The following is an 18,192-nucleotide window of genomic DNA, read 5'->3' as shown; positions in this document are numbered from 1 at the left end:
TGACTCTATATACTGAACCTCAGGCCTAAATCACATTATACATTACTCCCCTCCTCTTCCGCAACACACAAGATAACTTTTGTTCATTAACAAGCATCAGGTAAGTTTGCAGCATATCGTATACTCCTTATACTTACATCTCCTGCGGTAAGTAAACTATCTATACAAACCTCTGGTTGATGTGGCAATTTCCTATACTTATTTCCCAGCTTATGTGGCTTGCTTTTCATTGGGTCTATGGAGGCTAACTCACGCACCAACACAGTCTTCTCCACAACACGGCCTAACATAGACCTCTTTCAATGCCTATGCAGCCTTCTTCATGGCCTACACAGCCATTCTTATACCTCGGTCTATCGTGGCAGTATACACAGCATACACAGCTTCTCGTACTACAGTCTATCGTGACAGTCTTTCACGGTCTACGGTCATTCCTCACAACAGTGTAGGCAACGGCCTAATGATTCCCTCTGTTTAATGATGTCAATGTCTGTATATTTCAATAATAATAATCTATTTTATCTGCCTAAACATTTTAGGAACTTCATCCTAGGAATACTCCACTGGTGTATCTATTTCCTTTCTCAGTTCTTTTGGGGAAAGGCTCCACCCCGTCTTCATCTTCAGGCAGGAACTGCAAGTATCTGCAACCCTCCGGATTTGGACTATGGATGGGGCTATGCCAAAGAACTTTATCATTTCATCTTTATGTTACTAATTTGCATACTAACTGTTAAGTAAATCTTAATCAAACGTTCTCTTTCCTTCAGAGTCTTTCTGGAAGAAATGGGAGCTTTAGCACAAATTCTACCTGGAAGACTCAAATCACACGTCGTTCATTACTCATAGATCTAGCCAATCATTACTCCACATCTGGAGAATATAAGTTCTGTTCCCACCTATTATTTCATTGGCAGATCCTGAAACCAGTGTTCAATTGGCATCCGGCATGGGATACAGCTTGTTTAAAATTGATCCTGACTAATCATAGTTCACTTAATTTCTGACATATTTGAATCCAAAATTTAAGCTTCTGTGCAAGACTGTGTATGCAATGTTCCTTTCAAGATGCTTGTTGTAGGCTTATTATTGCGATTATGTCAGCTGATTAAGTAATCACAAAGGAAATGTTAGCGGTCATTTGACGGTCATACTGCAAGTTAAAATGTTAATAATTTTAACAACAGGATATGTTAAATGCTACAGTGTCATTTAAAGTCCATGACAGCCTATCATTTTGCTGTCGCAACGAGAGAGAAAAAAATCACGTTTCAATTTTCAGAAGCATATTGATGGAAGCTTCATGGATTTCTTAATAACCCTATTGCTTAAAGGTGCCATAGAACGTGTTTTCAAAAGATGTAATATAAGTCTAAAGTGTCCCCTGAATGTGTCTGTGAAGTTTCAGCTCAAAATACTCCATAGATTTTATTTTTTATTCATTTTTTTAACTGCCTATTTTTTTTGGGGCATCATTAAATATGCGCCGATTCAAGCTGCGGCCCCTTTAAATCTCGTGCTCCCCTCCCCCGGAGCTCCCGCTTGCCTTAAACAGCATAAACAAAGTTCACACAGCTAATATAACCCTCAAAAGGGATCTTTACAAAGTGTTCATCATGCAGCATGTCTAATTGCATAAGTATGGTGTTTATTTGGATGTTAAAATTTGATTCTGAATGAGTTTGTTAGTGCTGCGTAGCTAAAGCTAACATTACACACTGTTGGAGAGATTTATAAAGAATGAAGTTGTGTTTCTGAATTATACAGACTGCAAGTGTTTTAAAAAATGAAAATAACGACAGTCTTGTCTCCATGAATACAGTAAGAAATTATGGTAACTTTAACCACATTTAACAGTACATTAGCAACATGCTAATGAAACATTTAGAAAGACAATTTACAAATATCACTAAAAATATCATGATATCATGGATCATGTCAGTTATTATTGCTCCATCTGTCATTTTTCGCTGTTGTCCTCGCTTGCTTACCTAGTCTGATGATTCAGCTGTGCACAGATCCAGACGTTAATACTGGCTGCCCTTGTCTAATGCCTTGAACATGGGCTGGCATATGCAAATATTGGGTGCGTACATATTAATGATCCTGACTGTTATGTAACAGTCGGTGTTATGTTGAGATTCACCTGTTCTTCGGAGGTCTTTTAAACAAATGAGATTTATATAAGAAGGAGGAAACAATGGAGTTTGAGACTCACTGTATGTCATTTCCATGTACTGAACTCTTGTTATTCAACTATGCCAAGATAAATTCAATTTTTGATTCTAGGGCACCTTTAATGTTGATCCCTGTAGTTTGTATTTATATTCTCTCCTATATTTTGTATTGACACAAAAGAGAGGGCACAGGCCTACAGAAAGTAAGAAATTTTTATTGTCATCAGATCTAGCCAGCATAGTTGATTTTGTTCAGCATTTTTAGGTGCATCCCAATGTGAAAGCAGCATGCTTCAAAGTGCCCTAAAAGGGAACATTCTTTTTAACTTGGACAAATATAGCCTAGCCCTAAAAGCCTATGCACATTTTCTTTCTTCCTTGTTTTCTCATGATCTCGCCTCAGGCCTAAGCCATTCAACATTTTCTTCAACATCAAATGACATGCAGAAGTTATTCTGAGCAATCATGCTTAATTTCATGTATATTTTTATTTAGGCAAATAAGTGTTTACAAAAAGTTTTAACAGTAAAAAAGGGCGATGGTAGAAATGATAGTTTATTTAATTTGTTACAACTTCTGACCAAAAAAGAGGGGCAATTATAATAGATGTATGCATTTTTGATGCTCAGGAAGAGAACAGCAAGTTCTAAACAGGGTTTGTCAGCAACCACTGCTCTAAACCATCAGCCACATCAACTGAAAGATGAAGGCTGTGATATTAATGTTGCCCACTAGAGGGAGCCATAGGATTAGGAATCGTTTAAGTTATTAATTTGGTTTCTTTCCCTTTGAATGGAAATAAATGCATTGATTGATCATATTCATTTGTGTAACTATTGTGAACTGACAGTATAGTTAAATAATTAATTAATTAACTTACTTATAAATTTGTGAAATACTAATCGCTAATATTTGATGGTGGAAAAATATTTATGTGGTTCAGCTGCAGGTCAGGAATCAGGCCAGAGCAGATTGTCGGTGAAATATCCAAGGCTATTTTTTAAACATCAAATAATGTTTGATGATTATAATATTTTATTTACATCATTTCTGTATTTTAAATTACTTCAAATGTTGTTGCTAGCTGCTAAGGCGGCTATATGAGATGTGTTATCTGTGAATCATTTATCCTTATTTTTGAAATTTTTTATTTATATACTTATTTTTAATTTCGTAATGTTTTATTTAACAGGCGGTGATTTCAATTAATCTGAGAGTAGGCTAATGCTCTGAAAATAACAATAAAATCAAATCAATGGTGTGTTTTGGTGAGTTTTGCCTCATTGACTCATTTAAGAGACACATTGTGTCTCCATGAGTAAGACACATCTATTGTGTTTTGTTTTTATTTTGTGTTCAATGTCATGATATGTAGTATGATTTCTACTTTGCTTATTTTGAGTTTAATGAAATTGTTCTCTTACCTGCGAGAAAAGATAACTCAATGAAATTAACGAATCCTAAATAAATTAATTAGGCTATACCTTTTATTAATGGCATTGCTATTATGTTGTGGGAAGTGGTCTATAATCTTTTCAGTTCATCATCATTACTAATTGAATCATTAGAAGTTTTGGGTTGTCAGAATAGTAGCTCCATGAAAAATATTAAGAATAAAATACATGTTCATATTGTGATCCAATGTGAAGCACCTGCGAACTCCAACGCAATACTGAAGCTTCTGGTTCTGGAGTGAGGGAAGAAATATAAAATTAGACTGAAGACCAGATCTTAGATCAGATCTTAGACCTACAAAAACCCAGTGCTTTACCAGAAGACCAACAACACACAGAACAGTTCTTCAGGTGAAGGAAAATCTTGCAAATGACAAAAGGAAAGTAATAAAAGTCAATTAATCTTTCCTATTTCTTTTTGTAATCAGAGAAAAGTAAGAAATAAGTAGTGTAGTGGACCCACTTGAGTTTGATAGTTTATTACACTGTTTTCCTAAACCCAAGACATCAAAAGCTCAGAATGACACATTCCAGAATATTGCTTATAGATTATAATTATTGAATTCATGTGTTCAGCTTTAAAGTTCTTGTTAATAATTGTGGAAATGAAATAAAATTGCAACTCTGATGGTGTATAATTTACACTAGTCCTTAAAGGGATAGTTCACCCAAAAATGAAAATTTGATGTTTATCTGCTTACCCCCAGGGCATCCAAGACTTTGTTTCTTCAGTAGAACACAAATGATGATTTTTAACTCCAAATGTTGCAGTCTGTCAGTCGTATAATGCGTGTCAATGGGAACTTCATATATAAGAGTCAAAAAAACATGCACAGACAAATCCAAATTAAACCCTGCGGCTCGTGACGACACACTGATGTCCTAAGACATGAAACGATCAGTTTGTGCGAGAAACTGAACTCGTGAAGTATTTATATCATTTTTTACCTCTAAAACACCACTATGTCCAACTGCGTTCAGCATCCGGTTAGTGAGGTCTGATCGCGCTCTGACAATGGAAGTGATGTCTCGCAAGTGCTTTAATCTCCAGGAAAAAGTGAGTGAATTTTTTAAAATATTTTTTTTTATTATGCTTATGAACAGTAGGAGATGACATTAATGACATACAACTTTGTATAAAATACACAATATGATCAAGAATATATTCAATGACATCAGAACACATAGGAAAGTAAAAGCAAAAATTTAACAATGATAAAGAAAACATAATAAAAGTAAAAGGGTAATAGTGCACCACTTCTTTTTTATTAGGACTACACCACTGTTTGTAAAGAAATTAAAGATCCACCTTTGGTTGTAGAAAGACTTTCTGGTGAATTTCACTTACAGCCAATAAGATTTCCTGAAGCATTTTCATCGGTCAGGCATGGGGGTCTAATCTGATTGTTTGATAATTTTGACAACGTTTGGCTAATTTAAGAGCCAGTGATGGGAATAACGGCGTTATAAATAAACGACGTTACTAACGCCGTTACTTTTTTCAGTAACGAGTAATCAAACTAATTACTTTTTCTCCCGTTACAACGCCATTACCGTTACTGGCAAAAAAATGCCGCGTTACTATAATTGAGCTCACTGAATCTGAGTAGGCTCTCTCTTAGCCATAGGACCTGCATAGTTTTTTTCTCTGGTGTGTGTTGGGGTTAGTCATACTCAAATATAATTTTAAACTGATAATAATGTTCGATGCTCTGTGTGTGTGTCTATGAGCATGCGAGCTGAGCGCGAGCTCAAACCAGAATGTCTTTGTGACATGCTGGATCGAAAAAATGGGAAATAAGTTGTTCTAGTCGACTAGTAGCTATTAATTTAAGCCATTAGTTGACTAATCACATTATTTTAATTTAATTTCTTAAATACTGGAGAGAATAAACCATAATAATGAGCGTTTATGTAATAGGCACTCAAGCGCATGCATAAAGCTTGCCATAAAGAACCGGCAAAAGTAATAATTATGAATGTGACCAAAACAGCAAGGAGACATTTTAATTGTTTATTAATAAATTAATGTTTTCTGAATCAGTGTCGGCTGCAAAGATGAAGTTGACATTGCTGACTCTCATCATCTCCTCATGGACGCGCTTAGAGAGAGAATGCACAATTCATTCGGATTAGGCTACATAATCAGAGTAGCCTATTTCTTTTCATTTTTAGATATTTCAAGCTTTCTATAGATATATTTCTCATGTCTGCGAGGCAAGCAACCTCTGAGTTTCGGTTCTGTAGCCTGTAAGACGCGCTCCAGTTCATGCGCCAGTGATCGCGCCCGCGCCTGCCATGAGTCTGCTATATTTGCTTCTTATTTATTAAATCCAGGCAATTGATTGATGAAACACTGATTAAAATCAAGATACAATTTTTACAAAACGAAATTCACTTTAAAGAGAGGCTTTCTATAAAACAAAACTTAATGAAGTGGTCAAAATCATGTCTGACCCACTCCATGTCTCCCGATATATTGCACATCTTATGATGCATCTTACTCATGGTGTTCACTTTTCATAATCAAGTAAATTAATTTAAAACATAACATATGACTATTTAAACAAATATGAAACTACATTTTCTTTAATGGCTACCAACACGTATAGTACAGTACAGAGAAATTTCATGTCGTGAGGAAGAGCGGATCATGAGTCACGAGTCGGATCAAGAATAATTTATTCTTAGACTTATATTTAATATTGGGGGCATTCAAGTTATTTGACATATTTAAAAAAAATTTAAAGTAACGCAATAGTTACTTTCCCTGGTAATTAGTTACTTTTATAATGATGTAACTCAGTTACTAACTCTGTTACTATTTATGAGAAGTAACTAGTAACTATAACTAATTACTTTTTTAAAGTAATGTGCCCAACACTGTTAAGAGCACGGTGACAATAATTGCAATCCCGCGCTGTAACTGAAACGAGTGAGTGACAGGAGGAGCGGGTTTGTGCAAACAGCTTAGAACCCAAGAGGTGACGCTTTGATATTTTTTGGGTAACAGCCACTAGATGGCGCTCCAGTAGCGCGGCCGCCATTATGGGGTGAAAACACTAACTGAATCCTTCACATCTTACACACCCAAAATCTGAGAATTTCACTGCCAAATCAGAAGCGCAATAGAACAGTTTTTAAATTAAGTCACCAGTAATTGTATGATCCTACAGTAAATGTTGTATTGTCTTATATACGTTTTATTTTACCAGTTGTGGAATCCAACCATTCCTCCATCTGAGGTAATGTAGTTAGCCTGCTTTATTGAGTATTTCCATTTTATGCAACTTTACACATTTATTAATAGTAAATTAATAATTAATACATTTAAGATCATCATGTTTGCAGCGAACAATATATTTCAGACCTTCTGGAGTAATAGTAATAATATCTAGGACTGAATTGAAATAGGCTATATTGTATATTTTAATGGATCACGCACAAACACAATGACTTATGGACATGATGCATTGCTGTGTCCATTATCGCATAATTCACACTTTTGGACACTTTTGCTTTAACGGACATTAGACAACACTACAAAATCAAGCTTCATATTTATTGTCCAAAAAATGGCAAAAAATGTTGATTTTTTTGTTCATGTGCCATCAACATGTGTGCAGTAGAAGGTTAAAAATGTACTCAAAAAAATGACAAGTACCCGGAAAAAAACTACTTCATTATAGTAACCCGAGTAGTTGTAACTCCTGAAAAATTCTAATTAGTACTAATGATATTACTACAAATGCGGCATAATATAACATGTTTGACTTTGCTTCAATATTCTTTCTCTGCCTCTCCTGAACTTCCTTGTACATCTTATTTGTATAATGTTCTCCTCCATTCTCCATAACCATTGTTTCTATTTTATCCAGCAGTTCATTAACCTGTGATGGATTTTTATCTTTGTTATTGAAAACATGATACCTGGATTTACACTGTCTAACAAGCTCTTCAATCTCCCTGTTTTCAGTGATAAATTTCCTCTATAGGTTTATCTATCTGATCTCCTCTAGTGAACAGAATGATGGAGTAATCAGCAGCTTTTTCTCCAAAGTTCTCCTGAATCCATTTCATTGTTTTTTTCTCCTTGTCTGTGAATCTCATGTCCAGTCTGATGACCAGCAGAAATGCATGAGGACCAGGAACAGACATTTCGACACATTTCTTAATCTCATCCTTCAGCTGTGCTTCATTGACTTTTGTATCAAAAATTCCTACAGTGTCAATCACTGAGATGTTTCCACCTTCCACCTTCTTCTGATGTTTCAGGCATTTATTAGTCACAGATTCAGAAGATTTTTTTTCTTCAAACTCCTCTTCTCCCAGGATGGTGTTTCCTGATGCACTCTTTCCAGCTCCAGTTTTACCAACCAGCATTATCCTGAGATCTGACTTGACTGGAAAAGATAAAAAGAGAAATGGTCCTGTTATTAACATGTGTTTCAAATGCATGTCCATTGACTGCTTGAGTTCAGATTTCTTTGAGACTCTCCCCTCTTATTTCATTACACTGTCACTTTCATTTACTGCCCTCGACTTTACAAGTAATGATTCAGTTTTGAAAGATATTAATACTGCGATTTTACAACTAATTTAAAGATATCTAAATTTTGTCTAGTTATTTCAATTGATTTACATTAGAAAATGATTGTGTACTAAATATAATTCTTATTCAAGAATCTCTGATTAACTTCTTCCTAGTGAAATTGTAAGATATCTCTGACTGAATTCCACTATATATATATATATACACACACACACACACACACACACACACACAGGTGCTGGTCATGTAATTAGAATATCATCAAAAAGTTGATTTATTTCACTAATTTCATTCAAAAAGTGAAACTTTTATATTATATTCATTCATTACACACAGACTGATATATTTCAAATGTTTATTTCTTTTAATTTTGATGATTATAACTGACAACTAAGGAAAATCCCAAATTCAGTATCTCAAAACTCAAATTGAAAAGGTTCAATATTCAAAACCTGGTGCCAACTAATCAGCTAATTAACTCAAAACACCTGCAAAGGCCTTTAAATGGTCTCTCAGTCTAGTTCTGTAGGCTACACAATCATGGGGAAGACTGCTGACTTGACAGTTGTCCAAAAGACGACCATTGACACCTTGCACAACGGAGGGCAAGACACAAAAGGTCATTGCAAAAGAGGCTGGCTGTTCACAGAGCTCTGTGTCCAAGCACATTAATAGAGAGGCAAAGGGAAGGAAAAGATGTGGTAGAAAAAAGTGTACAAGCAATAGGGATAACCGCACCCTGGAGAGGATTGTGAAACAAAACCCATTCAAAAATGTGGGGGAGATTCACAAAGAGTGGACTGCAGCTGGAGTCAGAGCTTCAAGAACCACTACGCACAGACGTATGCAAGACATGGGTTTCAGCTGTCGCATTCCTTGTGTCAAGCCACTCTTGAACAACAGACAGCGTCAGAAGCGTCTAAAGACAAAAAGGACTGGACTGCTGCTGAGTGGTCCAAAGTTATGTTCTCTGGATGAAAGTAAATTTTGCATTTCCTTTGGAAATCAGGGTCCCAGAGTCTGGAGGAAGAGAGGAGAGGCACACAATCCACGTTGCTTGAGGTCCAGTGTAAAGTTTCCACAGTCAGTGATGGTTTGGGGTGCCATGTCATCTGCTGGTGTTGGTCCACTGTGTTTCTCTGAGGTCCAAGGTCAACGCAGCCGTATACCAAGGAAGTTTTAGAGCACTTCATGCTTCCTGCTGCTGACCAACTTTATGGAGATGCAGATTTCATTTTCCAACAGGACTTGGCACCTGCACACAGTGCCAAAGCTACCAGTACCTGGTTTAAGGACCATGGTATCCCTGTTCTTAATTGGACAGCAAACTCGCCTGACCTTAACCCCATAGAAAATCTATGGGTATTGTGAAGAGGAAGATGCGATATGCCAGACCCAACAATGCAGAAGAGCTGAAGGCCACTATCAGAGCAACCTGGGCTCTCATAACACCTGAGAAGTGCCACAGACTGATCGACTCCATGCCACGCCGCATTGCTGCAGTAATTCAGGCAAAAGGAGCCCCAACTAAGTATTGAGTGCTGTACATGCTCATACTTTTCATGCTCATACTTTTCAGTTGGCCAAGATTTCTAAAAATCCTTTCTTTGTATTGGTCTTAAGTAATATTCTAATTTTCTGTACACTGAATTTGGGATTTTCCTTAGTTGTAGTTATATCATCAAAATTAAGAGAAATAAAATTTGAAATTTCAGTCTGTGTGTAATGAATGAATATAATATAAAAGTTTCACTTTTTGAACGGAATTAGTGAAATAAATCAACTTTTTGATGATATTCTAATTATATGACCAGCACATATATATATATATATATATATATATATATATATATATATATATATATTGCTTGTGGTATCCTTTGAGACTAGGCTATTAGAGCATATTTCACTCTAAAAGAGCATATTTTTGTCAGACATTTTTTAGCATAAAATGTCATAAAATATAAAACCATGTTACGAATCTATAAACAATTGAAGTTAAGATATAATTTCATGCTAAAACTATGTTTACTTTTTTTGAAATAATCCATTAAACCTGTAATCATGCAAGTCCAGGAAACTCATGAGAAAATCAAAAGAACTGCCTGAGCAAAATGTGGCTCAAAAATTCATGATGCAATGTATTAACTCACGTTGAAACGAAGGACGACGACGCATTTTTACTGCCTCTTAATAAAGTAACCAATCAGTGACGTACTGTCAGACTCTTCAAAACCTACAGAGAAAGGGTGACAAAAATCAAGATGAACAAAAATCTGGATAAAACAGCTTAAGTAGCTTTTATAAACATGCCTTAGAAAAGAAAAAAAACATTACTGGTGTGCATCTTGAGACAAAACAATGGCACTGACATAAGATCTGACAGTGCAAGTTACTTTCAGTTAAAACAGCTCAAACATGCATTTAGGACTTGAGCCTAGTCTGTGAAACCAGGGTTAAGAGTGTTAATTTAACACTGTGGTATTTGCTATTATTTAAATATTACTAACTAAACTAATTATTAACAAAATTATCAAAATAAAATTTTCAATAGAATAGTTGATTTAGTATTTTCCATTAATGACACTTTAAAAAATAAGAATTAAATGAAAACTCATTTCTGTAAAAGTTTATCCAGTAGGGGCCATCTTAACCCTCTTTTAATATTTTACATTTTGTGCTATAACAACTAAATTAGCAAATGTTTCTATTTATTTCCTATAATAATACACTGGCTGATGCATCATTATCCTGCACATGCTGAACTTGTAGTTAAATATGTTACAGTTTAAAGGTAAATCCACATTGTTCTTAAGGGGCCGTTTTCTCCCATCATACCCTATATTAATGTGAAATCTAACATAAAGCACATCGGAGAGCACACGCACTGACATTGTGCGCCCCATATAAGCTATTCTGTGTCGCTGTAAGCATTTTAAAACATGAAACCAATCCTGTTATGGCAAGCACTTGATAATGGCGTCTAATATGAATTCTAGCCGTTCGCTGTTGATAGAAAAAGGCAGGAACAGACAGAGTGAGAATAGAGCTGTGAGATTATAGGGACAGCGGGAGCAAAAACCAATATACAGAAATAGATTTAAAACAGATCGTAAAAGTGAAAGAAAAGTATGAGACAAAAGGGGCATGAATGTACAGAGCTAGACAACATGTAACAGTGTGTGTAATGGACAAAATAAGAAATACAGAGTACACAAATGAACTGGAAGGGTAAATCTGATCTCTTTTCCATATCTGCTGCAGTTGCTCCTAAAATTAAATTAATAAGAAAATGAATTAAACACATTTCTATGCAATTTCATATGCTGCATAAAAGTGAGGATTGTACTGCTCTGGTGGTTACAGAACTGACAGATAACAGACACAAATCTGCCAAAATCAGGGCTTCACAAGCTAATGGAGGAATGTCAGCAATTAAACCTGTGCTTGCAGCTTTCCAGTGTAAACTACTGTAGCGCCCCCTACCCTTAACCTTCAATAGGGTGGAGCACTGCACCGGTGCTGACAGTGTGTCTCCCGACTATATATTAATATAACTATTACCCTATTTGATTTCTGCAACCCAGATTAAATATATTTATATTCTTATAGTAATATTCCTATACATCATGGAAATTAAACCAACAGAGAACACAATTTAAAACATGAATCATTGTGGCTCACTACCATCTGTTTATATTTTATGGAATAAATACCATGTAAACTTTCACCTGCCTTCAGAGTCTTTATGGTAGTAATGAAAGCGCCAGAGTAATTTCTACCAGGAAGACTTTCATGCCATGTCATTCTTTCATAATTATAGGTCTGGCCAATCACTGAAAGATGAAGGCTGTGATATTAATGTTGCCCACTAGAGGGAGACATAGGATTAGGAATCGTTTAAGTTATTAATTTGGTTTATATGCCTTTGAATGGAAATAAATGCATTAATTGATCATATTCATTTGTGTAACTATTGTGAACTGACAGTATAGTTTTATATAATAAATAAATTTACTTATAAATTTGTGAAATACTAATTGCTAATATTTGATAGTGGAAAAATATTTACATCATTGTTTGTGGTTCAGCTGCAGGTCGGGAATCAGGCCAGAGCAGACTGCGGGTGAAATATCCAAGGCTATTTTTAAACATTAAATAATGTTTAATGATTATAATATTTTATTTACATAATTTCTGCATTTTAAATGAGTGTTGTTGCTAGCTGCTAAGGCGGCTATATGAGATGTGTTATCTGTGAATCATTTATCCTTATTTTTGTAATTTTTTAAAGTTTATTTTTATTTATATATTTATTTTTAATTTTGTAATGTTTTATTTAACAGTCGGTGATTTCAATAAATCTGCAGGCTATTGCTTTGAAAATAACAATAAAATCAAATCAATGGTGTGTTTTGGTGAGTTTTGAATTACACATTTCTATTGTGTTTTGTTTTTATTTTGTGTTCAATGTCATGATATGTAGTATGATTTCTACTTAATTTGGAGTTTGATGAAATTGTTCTCTTACCTGCGAGAAAAGATAGCTCAGTGAAATTAGCAAATCCTGAATAATAAACTAATAAGGCTATACCTTTTATTAATGGCATTGCTGTTATGTTGTGGGAAGTGGTCTATAATCTTTTCAGTTCATCATCATTACTAATTGAATCATTAGAAGTTTTGGGTTGTCAGAATAGTAGATCCATGAAAAATATTAAGAATAAAATTCAGAGTACATGTTCATATTGTGATTCAATGTGAAGCACCTGCGAACTCCAACGCAATAGTGAAGCTTCTGGTTCTGGAGTGAGGGAAGAAATATAAAATTAGACTGAAGACCAGATCTTACATCGCCTACAAAAATCCAGCGCTTTACCAGAAGACCAACAACACACAGAACAGTTCTTCAGGTGAAGGAAAATCTTGCAAATGACAAAAGGAAAGTAATAAAAGTAAAGTCATCTTTCCTATTTCTTTTTGTAATTAGAGTAAGAAATAAGTAGTGTAGTGGATCCACTTGAGTTTGATAGTTTGTTATGATCACACTGTTTTCCTAAACCCAAGACATCAAAAGCTCAGAATGACACATTCCAGAATATTGCTTATAGATTATAATTACTGAATTTATTTAGCTTTAAAGTTGTTGTTATAATGAAATACAATTGCGACTCTGATGGTGTATAATTTACACTAGTCCTTAATTTCCAGGAGAAAGTGAGTGAATTTTTAAAAATATTTTTTATTATGCTTGTGAACAGTAGATGACATTAATGATGTACAGCTTTGTATAAAATACACAGTATGATCAAGAATATATTCAATGACATCAGAACACACAGGGAAGTAAAAGCAAAACGTTAACAGTGATTTATAAGAAAGACAAAGAAAAGATAATAAAAGTAAAAGGGTAATAGTGCACCACTTCTTTTATTAGGACTACACCACTGTTTGTAAAGAAATTAAAGATCCACCTTTGGTTGTAGAAAGACTTTCTGGTGAATTTCACTTACAGCCAATAAGATTTCCTGAAGCATTTTCATCGGTCAGGCATGGGGGTCTGATCCGATTGTTTGATAACTTTTGACAAAGTGTCATTTAAAGGTGCTAAAGAGGATGTTTTGCTTTATACATTTTTGCAATATTACTTGAAACTGTCTTTACTAACTGATAAAAGACTATTTATTAGGTGCACTGAAAGTAATAATATTAATATACATCATCTGTGCACGAGGTAGGGCCTTAAAAACATCAGCCAATCGTTTACTCTGGCTTGTCAATCACTGCCGTGACGTTCCTTGTGAGAGACGAGCGCGGCTGCGCTCTCCAGTAACTTTCCACACTCCACAGCTATGAAATATCCGCATGCAATGTTTTTGTCAGGAGACAGGAGTAACAACTGCAGATTATGAGTTACATACGGTGAGTCCGACATAATGAATCCACTAACACGACACAGCGAATGCCGGTGGTAAACAAACACTCGTGTTTCAATACTCGTGCACGAGTTTTGGGAGGCGTTCCCTCGAAATTCTTACGCATGCGCTCATTTCAAAAACTCAGTAACAGTCTTTGGTTTCTCAGTCGACGAAAAGATCCTCTTTAGCACCTTTAAGAGCACAGAGATTCGCGATTACACAGAGCACAATATCTGAATGACTTGTATATCACTTGTATATCTGAGAGCATGTGTCTTTTTCTGCCATTACAATCATGCGCTTTCCAAATTAGTAATTAAAATGTGTCATAGAAACCTGCGGGTGTGATTAATATTATGCGCAATACCTGCAATCCCACGCTGTAACTGAAACGAGTGAGTGACAGGAGGAGCGGGTGTGTGTCAAACTCGCTGTCGGGGAGAGAATGAGAACCAGCCGAAATATCAGGGTTTTCATTGGTCCGTTTATGAGCGGATATTTTTATTGGCTGCTGATCAAAGGTTTAAATATTAATTCAAGTACTCAGTGACAGAGTGTGATTTTACATGTAGGGAAGTAGATTACTTAGCTTAATTTGTACTTAAGTACAAGTACATTTATAGATTTAAAAATGTAGGCCTACTCACTAAAAAAAAAAAAAAAAAACTGCTTAATTACAGTAACGTGAGTAATTGTAATTCGTTACTTCCACCTCTGCACCTCTATTTCACAGCAGAGAAGAAGTGATTTTTGAAGTTTCGTACAGAGTGAAATCTATACATGAAGCACATTATATGACATGACACACTCCATGATACAAACATATGCATGTTTAAATCCGACATATCAATATGTTTCAATGGGTTTTCCCTTTTTACTTGATGATTTCCTGACTTTTTTTTGCATTGCTCTTTGAGAATCGTCTTATGATCATTTTCTCTATGATTCTATACCATTGTTGCATTAAAATATTTTGGGGGGTATTGTTGCATTAAAATATTTTGGGGGGTATTGTTGCATTAAAAATGTTTTATTAATAAAATGTTCCCAAATGAAGGAAAAAATGATGTGGAATATTTTTTTGTTCATGTGCCATCAACATGTGTGCAGTAGAAAGTTAAAAATGTACTCAAAAAAATTACAAGTACCCGAAAAAACTACTTAATTGTAGTAACCCGAGTAGTTGCAATTCGTTACACCTACCCCTGAAAAATTCTAATTGCTGCTAAACATATTACTATCCCTACGCCATTATTAGTCATATTTGACTTTACTTTCTCTTTCTCTTCCTTTTTCTGCATCTCCAGATTTCTTTTGAACTTTTTTTCCTCTTTTTCCGACCTCTCATTTGTATCATGTTCTCCTCTTTCCATTGTGTCAATCACTGAGATGCTTCCACCTTTCACCTTCTGATGTTTCTGGGATGTATTAGTCACAGATTTAGAAGGAAGTTTTTCTTCAAACACCTCTTCTCACAGGATGGTGTTTCCTGATGCACTCTTTCCAGCTCCAGTTTCACCAACCAGCATTATCCTGAGATCTGACTTGACTGGAAAAGATAAACAGAGAAATGGTCCTGTTATTAACGTGTGTTTCAAATGCATGTCCTTTGACTGCTTGAGTTCAGATTTCTTTGAGACTCTCCCCTCTTATTTCATTACACTGTCACTTTCATTTACTGTCCTTGACTTTACAAGTCATGATTCAGTTTTGAAAGATATTAATACTGCGATTTTACAACTAATTTAAAGATATCAAAATTTTGTCTAGTCATTTCAATGGATTTTCGTTAGAAAATGATTGTGTACTAAATAAAATTCTTATTCAAGAATCTCTGATTAACTTCTTCCTAGTGAAATTGTAAGATATCTCTAACTGAATTCCAATATATATATTATTATATATATTATATATATATTATTGCTTGTGGCTATCCTTTGAGACTAGGCTATTAGAGCATATTTCACTCTAAAAGAGCATATATTTGTGTGACATTTTTTAGCACAAATTGTGCAAACATATAAAACCATGCTATGAAACTATAAACAATTGAAGTTTAGATATAATTTCATGCTGAAACTATGTTTAACTTTTTTGAAATGATCCATTAAACCTGTAATCATGCAAGTCCAGGAAACTCATGAGAAAATCAAAAGAACTGCCTGAGCAAAATGTGGCTCAAAAATTCATGATGCAATGTGTTAATGTGTTAACTCACGTTGGCTTCTCCTTGCTGGCTTCCTTCTGATGACGATGACGTATTTTTAGTGCCTCTTAATAAAGTAACCAATCAGTGACGTACTGTCAGACACTTCAAAACCTACAGAGAAAGGGTGACAAAAATCAAGATGAACAAAAATCTGGATAAAACAGCTTAAGTAGCTTTTATAAACATGCCTTAGAAAAGAAAAAAAACATTATTGGTGTTCATCTTGAGACAAAACAATGGCACTGACATCTGCAAGACATCTGATCTGACAGTGCAAGTTACTTTCAGTTAAAACAGCTCAAACATGCATTTTAGTCTAGAACTAGACCTGAGCCTAGTCTGTGAAACCAGGGTTAAGAGTGTTAATTTAACACTGTGAGGGATTGTGCTTCATCTGTCATCGGTTATTCAGTTATTACTAACTAAACTAATTATTAACTAAATGATTAAAATAAAATTTCAATAGAATAGTTTAATTAATATTTTCCATTAATGACACTTTAAAAAAATAAGAATTAAATGAAAACTAATTTCTGTAAAAGTTTATCCAGTAGGGGCCATCTTAACCCTCTTTTAATATTTTACATTTTGTGCTATAACAGCTAAATTAGCAAATGTTTCTATTTATTTCCTATAATAATACATTGGCTGATGCATCATTATCCTGCACATGCTGAACTTGTAGCTAAATATGTAACAGTTTAAAGGTAAATCCACATTGTTCTTAAGGGGCCGTTTTCTCCCATCATATTAATGTGAAATCTAACATAAAGCACATCGGAGAGCACACGCACTGACATTGTGTGCCCCATATAAGCTATTCTGTGTCGCTGTAAGCATTTTAAAACCTTAAACCAATCCTGTTATGGCAAGCACTTGATAATGGCGTCTAATATGAGTTCTAGCCGTTCACTGATGATAGAAAAAGGTGGCGGCGTTTAGTGCACATGGTGATCTGTGTGGGGAAAATCTGTCAACCGATGTGACGCTCTGACAAAAATCAATTTCTTGCTACGCCACTGCTGGAGTGTAAAATCATCTTCAAAATAGAGCAAATGTGACATTTTGGACAAATCTTACAATATTTACAAGAAGATGTTTGTTATTCCAAACTAAGTCTATTTAAAAGCAGCAGTTTTACAGCGTGACGATAAGCAGCTACACTAAACTTGCACAAAACTGATTCAATTTAGCTTAAAACCAATTGTGTAACACAAAATACATAATATTAGGTCAATTAATTTACACTAACCTTATTCTGATGCCAATGTCTCATACAGTTTTGTCAGAGTCTGTCCGTCTCTGTCTAACGGTATTCAAGAAAGAGAAACTATAATCGTGTACCTGCACACACTTCCTGTTTCTACTCAGTTTCCGGTAACAGCGTTCAGCGCGCATAGACTAGGGCAGGCCTACATGAGAACAGATTATTACTACGTTTTATGGCTGTCAATTGATTAAAACAGTGAATCTTGTTCTCTGCATTAACATGAACTATCTTGAACCTGCTGAATTGTTCTTATAAACACATTTTCTCTCCTACTGTGCATTCTTGCTCTGTTAGTTAAATAGGTAGAGGAAGAAACAGGCTGAGAGACACTCGAGTAATTGTGCACAGAAAGACTAGACTAACCTGGCAGGAACAGACAGAGTGAGAATAGACCAGTGGGGGCAAAAACCAATATACAGAAATAGATTTAAAACATATTGTAAAAGTGAAAGAAAAGTATGAGACAAAAGGGGCATGAATGTACAGAGATAGACAACATGTAACAGTGTGTGTAATGGACAAAATAAGAAAAACAGAGTAAACAAATTAACTGGTAGGGTAAATCTGATCTCTTTTCCATATCTGCTGCAGTTGCTCCTAAAATTAAATTAA

The 18,192-nt window shown here is 35.0% G+C and overlaps 1 long non-coding RNA gene and 1 pseudogene across 1 annotated transcript; both read right to left on the bottom strand.

Annotated features, from left to right (window-relative positions):
* Positions 1 to 7,088: 7,088 nt before the first annotated feature.
* On the bottom strand, positions 7,089 to 11,990 carry LOC125266182 (annotated as a pseudogene).
* Positions 11,991 to 14,178: 2,188 nt separating this feature from the next.
* LOC125267656 lies at positions 14,179 to 17,702 on the bottom strand. The gene is made up of 3 exons (XR_007184702.1): positions 17,563 to 17,702; positions 16,320 to 16,421; positions 14,179 to 15,650 (listed from the first exon to the last, which is right to left on the bottom strand). It is a non-coding gene; the product is annotated as an uncharacterized LOC125267656 (long non-coding RNA).
* Positions 17,703 to 18,192: the final 490 nt, after the last annotated feature.

Source organism: Megalobrama amblycephala, linkage group LG4 (assembly GCF_018812025.1).
Source record: "Megalobrama amblycephala isolate DHTTF-2021 linkage group LG4, ASM1881202v1, whole genome shotgun sequence".
Taxonomy (NCBI): Eukaryota; Metazoa; Chordata; class Actinopteri; order Cypriniformes; family Xenocyprididae; genus Megalobrama; species Megalobrama amblycephala.
Note: the sequence above shows the minus strand (reverse complement) of the source record. Positions and strands in the feature narration are given on the sequence as shown.